This window comes from Schistocerca piceifrons, chromosome 9, assembly GCF_021461385.2.
Source record: "Schistocerca piceifrons isolate TAMUIC-IGC-003096 chromosome 9, iqSchPice1.1, whole genome shotgun sequence".
In the NCBI taxonomy this organism is placed as follows: Eukaryota; Metazoa; Arthropoda; class Insecta; order Orthoptera; family Acrididae; genus Schistocerca; species Schistocerca piceifrons.
Window position 1 is genome coordinate 114,046,802 of NC_060146.1, and position 12,300 is coordinate 114,059,101.

The 12,300-nt window shown below is 40.0% G+C and overlaps 1 protein-coding gene across 1 annotated transcript in view; it reads left to right on the top strand.

Annotated features, from left to right (window-relative positions):
• The window catches only part of LOC124716914, a 381,964-nt gene that overhangs the window by 133,478 nt on the left and 236,186 nt on the right, over window positions 1-12,300 (top strand). The gene's annotated exons all lie outside the window — the stretch shown is intronic.

The following is a 12,300-nucleotide window of genomic DNA, read 5'->3' on the forward strand; positions in this document are numbered from 1 at the left end:
TAGTAGAAATTCGTGTGTCTATAAAAAGACTGATCTGCCAAGCACACAATAATGACTACTATCGTACCCTAGCAAGAGATCTTGCCTAGGACCCAAAGCATTCTGGTCCTATGTAAAGTTGCTATGCAGTTCGAAGGCTTCTATCCAATAATTCATTGACCAATCTGATGAGTCAATAGAAGGCAGTGGAAGGAAGGTCAAAGTTTACAGATATTGAGGACATAGTACTAGGCATCTCTAGTGTAGAGAAGTAACTGAAAGATTTGACAACATACAAGTTACTAGATCTGGATGGAATTCCAATTCAGTTTTAAAGAGAGACCTCTGCAGATTTGGGCCATTACTTAACTTGAATTTATCATGAATCTGTTGTCCTGCACAAAGTCCCAAGCAGCTGGAAAAGTGCAGGTGGGTCCTGTATATAAGAAGGGTAAAAGAATGGCTCCCTAAATTACAGACCAATATCTTAACATTAGTTTGTTACATAATTCTTGAAGGTATTCTCTGTCTGAGTGTAATAAATTTCCTTGAGATAGAAAAGTTCCTGTCCACAAATCAGCACTAATTTAAAAGGCATCATTCATGCCAAACTCGCCTTACCCTTTTCTCACACAATATTCTGTGAACCACGGATAAAGGACAATAGGCAGATTCCATATTCATCAAATTTCCAGAAGTTGTTTGACACAATGCCCCACTACAGTCTGTTAATGAAGTTATGAGCATACAGAATAGATTCCCAGATATGTGAATGGTTCGAAAGACTTCTGATGTAATAGAATGCAATACATTGTTCTCTATAGCAAGTGTTCATCAGACACAAGGGTATAGTTGAGAGTGCCCGAGGGAAGGGTGATAGGACTGTCCTTATTTTCTATATATGTGTATGGGCATTGCTGCAGCATACGAGGTGTGACAATAAAGTAATGAGACTGATTTGAGAAAAATGTTGCTTACCATTTTAGTCAAGTTTAGTGTTGTCTCTGTCAAATTAGTTCCCTTCTGATTGCACACGTTTTTTCCAGCACTTCTGCCATTGATGGTAATGTTTCTGGAACTCATCTTCTGTAATATCCTCCAAGAACCTCGTCACTGCTTTTTGGACATCTTGTGTTGTTTGAAAATGGTGTCCCTTGACCGCCGTTTTGACTCCTGGAAATAGAAAAAGGTTGCACGGAGCGATATCTGGTGAATAAGGTGGCTGTGGTAGTACTGAAATTTGTTTTGAGTTTAAAAATTGCTGTACTAACAGAGCAGTATGGAATGGCGCATTATCGTGATGCAGAATCCAATTATCAGCAATGTTGGCACGGACACGAACTCTTTTATGAAGTCTTTCTAAAATTTCTTTGTAGTAATATTGGTTAACTGTTTGTCCAGGAGGCACCCACTCTTTATGAACAATTCCCTTGGAATCAAAGAAGCACACAAGCACGCATTTCAATTTTGACTTTGACATGCGAGATTTTTTTGGTTTGGGTTATCCCTTTGAGCACCATTGCGAACTTTGGCATTTTGTCTCTGGATCGTACTGAATAAACCAACTTTCATCACCAGTGATAACACAGCTCAACTATTCTGGATTGATTTCCGTTTGTTCTAACAGATCAACTGCCACATTTTTCTGTGTTTCTCGCTTTTGTGGTGTGAGGTTTTTGGGGACCATTTTTGCACAAATCTGTCTCATACCAAGATCTTCAGTTATTATTAGACGAACTGTTTCTCAGTTGATGTTCAGTTCTTCTGCAGTCATTTTCACGGATAATCTTTGCTCAGTTCATACGAGTTCACGCACCCTGGCCAAGTTGACATCCGTCGTGAGGTTGATGGTCGTCCACTGCGGTCTTCATCTTCAACATTCATTCTCCCTTCACTAAACACTTTATGTCAACAAAAAACTTGAGCTCTTGAGATAACCTCCTCTCCAAAAGCCTTCTGAAGCTTACCGTAAGTTGTTGTCATGTTTTCACCCAATTTAACGCAAAAAGAAATGGCATACTGTTGTGCAATATTCTGCAGTTCCATTTCCGTAACGAGAGACACAAACACATGTTAACTTATTACAGCACAACTCATGACTGAGCAGTTGCATCGACGTGCCACTTGGACTAGAAGCAGCTTATAGACCAAGGTCAAAGATATTGTGCCTACGCAAGCCTACAGGGTTGCCACATCTTGCAAAAAAAATCAGTCTCATTACTTTAGTGTTGCACCTCGTATACACTGATGAGCCAAAACATTATGATCAGCTGTTTAATAGCTTCTTTGTGTATCTTTCAAACAAGATACAAAAATGATTCTGCATATCAGAGATCCAACAGTTTGCTGGTAGGTTTGTGGAAGTATGTGGCATGAGTTGTCTACACACTGATTTGCATATATGGTGACGGCATCCGATAACAACTCAGATGGATTCTGTAGGATTTATATGAGGTAAATTTGGTCACTGAGACATCAGTGTAAGTTCACTATAATGCTGCTGAAACCACTATAGCACTGTTCTGGCTCCAAGACACAGACAGATATACTGCGGAAAGATGACATCACTGTAGGGAAAGACATAAAGCATGAAGGGATGCAGGTGGTTCGCAGCTCTCAGTGTGTCTTTGATTACTACCACAAGTCCCATGCAAGTGCAGGAGAATGTCTCCCAAGGCATAAGACTGCTCACACCAGCCTTTTTCCATGGCATGCTGCACGTTTCGAGCCACTGTTCACCCAGTGACGGCATTTGTGGAGATGACTATTGACCTAGTGTAGCAAAAAGGTGATTCACCCGAACAGCAGACACATTTCAATTGATCATTGGTCGAATCCAGATGGTCTCATTCCCTCTTGAATTGTAATTGATGATGTTTTTTGGTCAATGTGTGAACACATAAGGATGATCTGCTGCAAAGTTCCTTTTTCAACAACATATGATGAACAATGTGCTCCAAAACACATGTGCGTGCACAAGAATTGTACTCTATTGGCAGAGATGCCACAGATCACCATATATCCTACTGTAGAGAGCAGACATGCCTTGAAACCATATGTTCTGTGACAAGTTGGTGGATGTCCATCCATTTAGCATCTAGTGGCATTTACACTGTCCATCTACATTTTTAGTAGATGCTCACAACAGAAGCAAGTGAACATTTGACCAGATTTACCATTTTTGAGATACTTGTTCACAGGCTCAGCATAATAGTTGTAGTGTTGGCAGAAGCGCCAACACTGTTTTGCTAGAGGAGGCCGAAATGCACACGTTTAATTACATGCTGACTGGCATGAGGTCTGGAACAGGACAATATCTTGAGAATTGCAAATAAAGTACGTAGATGATGTAATACTTAACTTTAATCCACAATTGTAGAACATCTCTCTTGATGATACATGCTTCACATAATAAATATCAATTGAATACGGCGCCTTGCTAGGTCGTAGCAAATGTAGCTGAAGGCTATGCTAACTATCGTCTCGGCAAATGAGAGCGTATTTGTCAGTGTAGCTTTGCTAGCAAAGTCGGCTGTACAACTGGGGGGAGTGCCAGTACATCTCTCTAGACCTGCCATGTGGTGGTGCTCGGTCTGCTATCACTGACAGTGGCGACACGCGGGTCCGACGTATACTAATGCACCGCGGCCGATTTAAAGGCTACCACCTAGCAAGTGTGGTGTCTGGCGGTGACACCACAATAATAATCTGCCCATTGTCAAAATCGCTTACCTCAATGGATTTTCGCATTTGCAGCCCACATCTTCACTAGGGTGATACCTCATCTGTGTCTGCTCCGCTTACATACCTTTGTTACCATGTCATGTGACTGTAACACCACAAGGTGGCACCCAATGCCCCAATAGACAGTGGTCATAATGTTTTGGCTTATTAGTGAATGTACAGTATCACATATTGATGCCACACCACAGGCGTCATGAAGTTGGCAATAGAATTGCAAGTTTCTGTCAGGGATCTGGCAGACCAAATGGTGCATGCCCGCTGAGCCGTGCCTCTGTATCACTAGTGCCCTCTGCAACCACAATACAGGATGGCCGGCAGTAATCACTCGGCCCACTCCTGCTTGGAGCTTCTTCACTATGTGATGCCATGAAGATGTCTCCTAGCTATGACTCTGACACCATTGTTCATGATTATGTTCAGAGAGCCTCATCCTTGTTGCTTTGGATGAGCTGGACTCTGCCTCTTGTTGCTTTATTTGTAATGAGTCTTCTTTCACTTGGAGAAACACAAAATAAGTAAATCTTGTGTTTGTTGTGTTAACTTGTTCACTAATCATTTCTGCTCCTATCCAGCTTCCTACAACAACAATTGTAGCCCACCTCTCCTTACTGTTGCATACGAAGTCATACACAATATCCACTGTAGCGCAACTCCAATGTTGGTATATAAGCACAAACATGTAGACAATGGATTGGTGTGGTATTCGTGTCTTCCCAATGTACTGGGTGATCAAAAAGTCAGTATAAATTTGAAAACTTAATAAACCACGGAATAATGTAGATAGAGAGGTAAAAATTGACACACATGCTTGGAATGATATAGGGTTTTATTAGAACAAAAAAAAAACTAAGTTCACAAAATGTCCGACAGATGGCGCTGGACAGCAAAAACATCAGTGACTGCGCATGACAATCGTGTATAAAATGAGCTGTAATGAAGGAGAGAGAGAATCAGATACACCAGCAGTCGTAGCATGTTGACGTTACCTGAAAAGGCACTTTTAGTGAAGCTGTATTATCAGAATGGGGAATGTGCTAGTTCAGCATCACGATCCTATCGCCATAGGAAGGGGATTCGAACAGGTAAAGGTCCGTTGACAAATGCAGCTGTGGCGAGAATGATTTCGAAGTTCAAAGCCACGGATTGTTTAGATGATAGACCCGTAGTGGCCGACCGGGCACAAGGCCTAATGCTGCTCAGACAGTTCAGGAAGAAATGGAGACTGTAGCAGGTTCGTCTATGCACAGGGAAGTCAACGCTCGTGCAGTCGCATGTCACACTGGGATTCCATACACTACTGTTTGGTTGGCACTTAGGCGTGCCCTCCGATGCTATCCGTACAAAATCCATCGGCATCATGAACTGTTACCTGGCAATTTAGTGAAGTGGAGGGCATTTGTGGTGTGGGTGTTTCAAAAGATAGCAGAAGATGACGATTGGTTGAGTAACGTGTTGTGGACCGACGAAGCTCATTTCATGCTCCGAGGGTCTGTCAACACCCACAACTGCAGAATTTGGGCTACTGAAAATCCTAGAACTGTCATCAAAACTCCATTGCATGACGAGAAAGTCATGGTATGGGTTGGATTTACCACATCTACCGTTATCGGGCCTTTTTTCTTCAAGGAATTGCGCGATTCTGGTTTTGTAACTGCTACTGTGATGGGTGAGAGGTACGCCGATATGTTACAGAATCGCATCATCCCCAGCCTGGCTGATAAACACCTTCGGAACGTACGATGTTTATGCAGGATGGCGCTCCACCCTATATTGCTAGATGCGTGAAAGATCTCTTGTGCGTGTCGTTTGGTGATGATCGTGTGCTCAGCCGCCACTTTTGTCATGCTTGGCCTCCCAGGTCCCCAGACCTCAGACCGTGCGATTATTGGTTTTGGGGGTTATCTGAAGTCGCAAGTGTATCGTGATCGACCAACATCTCTAGGGATGCTGAAAGACAACATCCTACGCCAATGCCTCACCATAACTCCGGACACGCTTTACAGTGCTGTTCACATTATTATTCCTCAACTACAGCTATTGTTGAGGAATGATGGTGGACATATTGAGCATTTCCTGTAAAGAACATCGTCTTTGCTTTGTCTTACTTTGTTATGCTAATTATTGCTATTCCAATCAGATGAAGCGCCATCTGTCAGACATTTTTTGAACTTTTGTATTTTTTTGGTTCTAATAAAACTCCATGTCATTACAAGCATGTGTCTCAATTTGTACCTCTCTATCTACATTATTCCGTGATTTATTCAGTTTTCAAATTTATGCTGACTTTTTGATCACCCGGTATGTGCAGTAATTGGAGAAATGTGAACTATGGTGACATTCTTACTAAATGTGTCCAAAAAGGAGCAACCTGCTGTTAATCTTTTCTTGACTGCTGAAGTACAAACACCGATAGACGTCCATCAGAGAATGAAGAACATGTATAGGACAGCACGTCTGTCGAAAACCAACTGCGACGAGGGGGGCTACTGCTTCCTGTTAATGCAAGTCCCCACATCACAAATGCAGAAATTATGCCAACTCAAGTGGGGGACACTTCAGCACTTGCCCTATAGTCCTCATGTCTCCCAATGTGATTATGGTATCTTTCGTCCCTTAAAAAAGGCCTCAAAGTGTTCACAGTTCCTGACAGACAAGGGTGGCCAGCAGGCAGTTATAGGCTTCTTCACACAGCAAGACACGGTGGTGTTCCAAACAGGTATCTTCAACCTGGTGTGCCTCAATGCTCATGACAATTTTGCCTGATTGGCATACTGATTCTGGTCTGTATGGCCTTTAAATGGAAGCTTTTTTATTTCCACTTATACAAAAATGATCTGAAGGACAGGGTGAGCAGCAATCTGCAACCATTTTCTGATGAAACTGTGATGTATGGGGAGGTTCATCATTGGGAGACTGCAAGAGAATAAAAGATGACTTGACAAAATTTCTTGTCGGTGTGCAGAACGGCAGCTAGCTCTAGAAGCAGAAAATAGTTAGTTAATGTGTATGAACAGGAAAAACAATCCTGTAACAAATACAGCTTCAACAGTGAACTGTTCATAACACCCTTGTGCATTACATATCTGTGTTTAATTGCAAAGTGATGTGAAATGAAATGAGCAAGTAAGGACAGTAGTAGGGAACGTGAATGGTTAACTTAGGTTTGTTGGAAGAATTTGAGGAAAGTGCAGCTCATCTATAAAGGTGACTGCATATAGAACACTAGTTTGGTCCATTCTTGAATACTGCTCGAGTGTTTGGGATCCCAAACTGGTTGGATTAAAGAGGGATTTAACATCCCGTCGACATCAAGGTTAATAGAGAGTTGAATTAAAGAAAGACATTGAAGCAATTCCTAGGCAGGCTGTCAGAATTATTACTGTTACATTCAGTCAACATTTGAGTATTATCGAGATGCTTCATGAAGTCAAGTAAGAATCTCTGGATGGAAGACAATGCTCTTTTTGTGGAAACACGATCGACAAAACTTAGAGAACCAGCATTTGAAGGTGACTGTAGACTGATTCCACTGCTGCCAGTTTACATTTCACATAATGATCATGAAACGGAGGTAAGAAAAATTAGGGCTCATATGTAAGGATATAGGCAGTCGTTTTTCCCTTGCTCTATGTGTGAGTGGAATAGGAAAGGAAATGACTAGTAGTGGCATAAGGTAAGCTTTGCCATGCACCGTATGGTGTCTTATGGAGTGTGTATGTAGGTGTTGATGTAGAAGTGGTTTACGACTAAAGCCAAATGTAAAGTGTTGTAACATGATTCACGTTTTCCGTCGCACTTCACATAGTGTAGACCGGGGAACTGCCTGAGTTGTTGTTCCGCCAGCAGAGGGTGCGGCCAAATTCTCCCATGCCCTCTAGTGGACGGGACTTTACTTGCAGCAACTACTGTCCATGACGCGCCGTGCTGATGTGCGCCTCCCGCGATCTTTCTGGTGGCTACTGCATAAAGTATGCACATGTTTCCTTGAGTATGTCAAAAATGGAAGGAAAAAGTTGACTCACTGCATAGTCTGTCATAGGATGAGAAGAAGCATGGTGTGCATGCTGTTCCCTTTGTATATTAATGACTTTGCAGACAACAGTGTGGTGATATTTTTCTCATTTTTGCAGCCAGATTGTGCAATCATCTAGAAAATATTTCCACTGTCTTACCTCTCTGCCATCTTCAGGTGAGAATGCTGTTTGCTTATCTCACCAGAACTGATTTATATTGTGTCCAGATGATTGCATGGTCCAGCTGCAGGCTTGAGAAGAAGATTTTGAGTTAATATGGTGGGAAAGATCCAATTAACATATACTATGCTGACTGGTTGCTAATAACAGATCTTGGGAGTTCCATAGAAATGCTGTATTGAATCCAAACTCTTTATTATGCATTTCAGGTGCGGCCCATCACCAGACAGTCTGCTAAAAAATACATACATTGTGAGCAAAAAATATTTCAAGACCCAAGCATTAAGGCAAAATAAGTGACAGACAAATTTACAGAATACATAACAGTGTACTATAAAAAAGTTGTGTAAGCACTGGCATATAGTGCATAACATTTCATGGAGAAAAGTGTAATGGTTGAACATGAAAACTACATTGAACAAATCATGCTAACCAGAGTGAAGTAAACTAAAATCCCACCAGACGGTGTGCTGAACTTAACACACCAGACAATGTCAAATACAAGAAAAATTACAGATAGTAACAAAAAGGCTACAATTAGCCATGCATGACAACAAATATCATCAAACTTCAAAGCATTAATAGGACAAACTACATAGTACAGTGTAATACATTAAATACATATGTATTAAAAGGCATTAACAAATCATAATAGTAGCTTATACAGTCTATGCAATTCAAACTATAGTCAGGGATACAATGTGTGGAGGGAAGAAGTTAATTTATAAAAAAAATATTTTAACACAAGCACAAAGATTCAAATTTGAAGTCATACAATAAAACTATAGGAATTAATCATAAAACAATTAGTGAAAAAGCTGCTACACAGGAGCATGCTGCATTCAGAGTAGCATGACTGCAGTCCTTGACCTCATTTTTTAGAATGAAAAACCAAAATATATTTCACACAATAATCAAAACTGATGAAAGTACATAGGCAAATAGCAATCTCAGTAGGATCTCCTTGCATATAAAATCAGTGTGAGCAAAAATTACAAGGACAGCAATTAAAAAAATTATTAGCAAACCATCAAATCTTTGTTAAAAAGCACGAAAAGAAGGAGCACTGTGCTCAGATTGGCAATACCCAGTCATCAGTTATATTTATACATAATAACATGAGACAGACTACAGCCAATAAAATTCTGTCAGGCAAACTAGGAAAGCTAGACACACATTTTTTTTTATGAAGGGTCATATGGGCACCCCAAAAACCAGTATCCATTCATGTAGAAATAATTCAGTGAAACAAACAGAAGTGTGATAAATGAGAGACGTGAAGGCAGCAGCCCTAAGTGAGATCATTAAAGTAACGCATCATCAAAGATATTAAAAAAACAATTTGTGTTGCTCACAGTCTCCTAGTTAACTATAGTGCTGGGATCTAATTTGTGGTGCACATACACTTAGAGTTCCTTAAGGCTATCAAGTTCCCTACCCTTAGGTGGGTGTATGATTTTTGAATCTTCATTCGTTGATGGTAGAACATAGCCTTTTGTTTTTAAATGTCAGCTGAGTGCGCTATTGTAACTTCTGTATATGTGCTCTCTAAACCTTGTTATGGACTTCCTTTTTACTTTTCTTTGTTATGTACATTGGTATGTATTCTGTAAATTTGTCTGCCTTACTGTGTGGGTCGTGAAATATTTTAGTCACATGAAGTATCTATTTTAGGTTCTACATCTACATCTATATTTAAACAGATACTCTATAAATCATACTTAAGTGCCTGGCAGTTGATTCATCAAACCACTTTCACAATGTTTCTCTGTTGTTAGTCTCGAACAGCATCCAGAAAAAATGAACACCTATAGCTTTCTGTGTGAGTTTTGATTCCCTTATTTTTGTATGATGATCATTTCTCACCATGTAGGTTGGTGCCAACAAAATATTTTTGCATTCAGAGGAGAAAGTTTGTGATTGAAATTTTGTGAGAAGATTCCACCGCAAAGAAAAATGCTTTTGTTTTAATGATGTCCCCCCAAATCCTGTATCACATCAGTGACACACTCTCCTCTGTTTCACGGTAATATAAAACATGTTCCTCTTCTTTGAACTTTCTCGGTGTACTCTGTTAATCCTATCTGGTAAAGATCCCAGACCGTATACCAGTACTCCAGAAGATGGCAGATAAGGTTAGTTGTAGGCAGTCTATGCAGTAGACGTGTTACATTTTCTACGTGTTCTGCCAATAAAATGCAGCCTTTAGTTTGAATTCCCAGCTGCATATTCTGTGTGTTCATTCCAATTTAAATTGTTTGTAATTGTAGTTTCCAGGTATTCAGTTGAATTTACGCACTTTAGATTTGTCCGATTTAATGTGTAACCATAGCTTAACGGATTCCTTTTAGCATTCATGTGGATGACCTCACACTTTCCATTATTTATGGTCATCTGCCAATTTTCACACCCTACAGATATCTTATGTAAATCATTTTACAATTTGTTTACTGTAGTAGACGATAAATGACAGCATTGTCTGAAAACAACCTAAGGTGGCTGCCTTATCTCCTAAATCGTTTTTGTAGATAAGGAATAACAGAGGACCTATAACACAACCTTGGGGAATGCCAGAAATAACTTCTGTTGTATTCGATGACTTTCCATCAATTACTGCGAACAGTGACCTCTCTGGCAGGAAATCACAAATCCAGTCACACAACTGAGATGATATTCCACAAGCATGTAATTTCACTACAAGCCACTTGTATAGTACAGTATCAAAGGCCTTATGGAAATCTAGAAAATGGAATCAGTTTGAAATCTGTTGTCAATAGCACTCAACACTTCATGTGAATAAAGAGCTTGTTATGTTTCAGAAGAACAGTGTTTTCTGTATTCATGTTGACTGTGTGTCAACAGACCGTTCTCTTCAAGGTACTTAACACAATATATGTTCCAAAATCCTGCTGAATATCAATGTTAGTGTTATTAGTCTGTAATTTAGTGGATTACTCCTATTGCCTTTCTTTGATACTGAACAGTTGTACATGAGTGTTAAGTATGGAGCTATTACACCAGTACACTCTGAAGGTAACATAATCTATATACAGTCTGGACCAGAAGACTTGCTTTTATTAAGTGATTTAAGTTGCTTCACTACTCCAAGGATATGTACTTCTAGTTACTCATGTATACGTATATGTTTATTGGATTAACCTCATGCACAACTTCAAGTAGCAGTTGCAGTGTTGGGAAATTCCACATAGTCATAATATTAATAGTAGCCTCAGACATTCTGCAGATTATGCAATTGTCTGTAATGAAATGCTACCTGAAAAAAAGCTGTACAAATGTGCAACCAGATCTTGATGTGCTTTCAAAGTAGTGCAGGGATTGGCAATTTGTATATTATAATGTAAAATTATTTACTTCAAAATATTCTGGATGATGGTCATACTAGTAAACCCTTTTGCTGCTGCTTGGATTTTCCTGCAGTTCTGTGGATGTCCAAATGCATCCTAAGCCACTGACTCTCATTGCTGCAGACAAATTACTTCCATGACTCACCGAATAAAAATGTTTTGAGTATTTATCATACACCATATGTGCCTCATTGCATGCTATCATTTGCATAGAACCTCATTTTGATATCTTGAATCATTTATGAGATGTGATGATTGTTATGACCACATGATTTGTGATTTGAAAGGATGGCAATGGGCGCATTGCGTGAGACTGATTTTTGGATATGAAACCCATTAACTTGAGAACAAAATGAGATAGTGTTCTGCTCTCAATTTTAAATAATTTTTTTATATCTTATCCATATTTCCTTCACTGCAATGTGTGAATCCATCCAATATGGTCATGAGCTGAGGAGAGGTGATGCAGTGACATCATGCTGTTAGCAAAGGCACTCATGTCAGTTGTCTGCTGCCACAGCCCATTAACATACATTCATGGTATGTCCCACATCTATTTCTATGGCTATTTCATGCAGTGTTGCTTCTCTGTTAGCACTGACATCTCTACGCAAACACCACTGCTCTCAGTTGTTAAGTGAAGGCTGTCAGCCACTGCATTGTCCTTGGTAAGAGGTAATGCTTGAAATTTGGTATTCTTGGCACACTTTTGACACTGTGGATCATGAAATATCGAATTCCCTATCGATTTCTGAAATGGAATATTCAATGTGTCTATCTCTGACTACCATTCTACATTCAAAGTCTGTTAATTCCCATGATTTTTGTCACATCACTGTAATCTGTTAAGGAGAAGATGTATTGAGATTCTGGTGTAGTAATTATTATTATTATTTCCTTCCCCTCCCATCTCCTCTCCGAGGTCTGTTTGAGATCTGGCCCATTGCAGAACCACCACTCTTTGCAGCCAGATGCCAAACCCATAGTAAAAGTCAGTGCCTGTATGATGATTGCTAGAA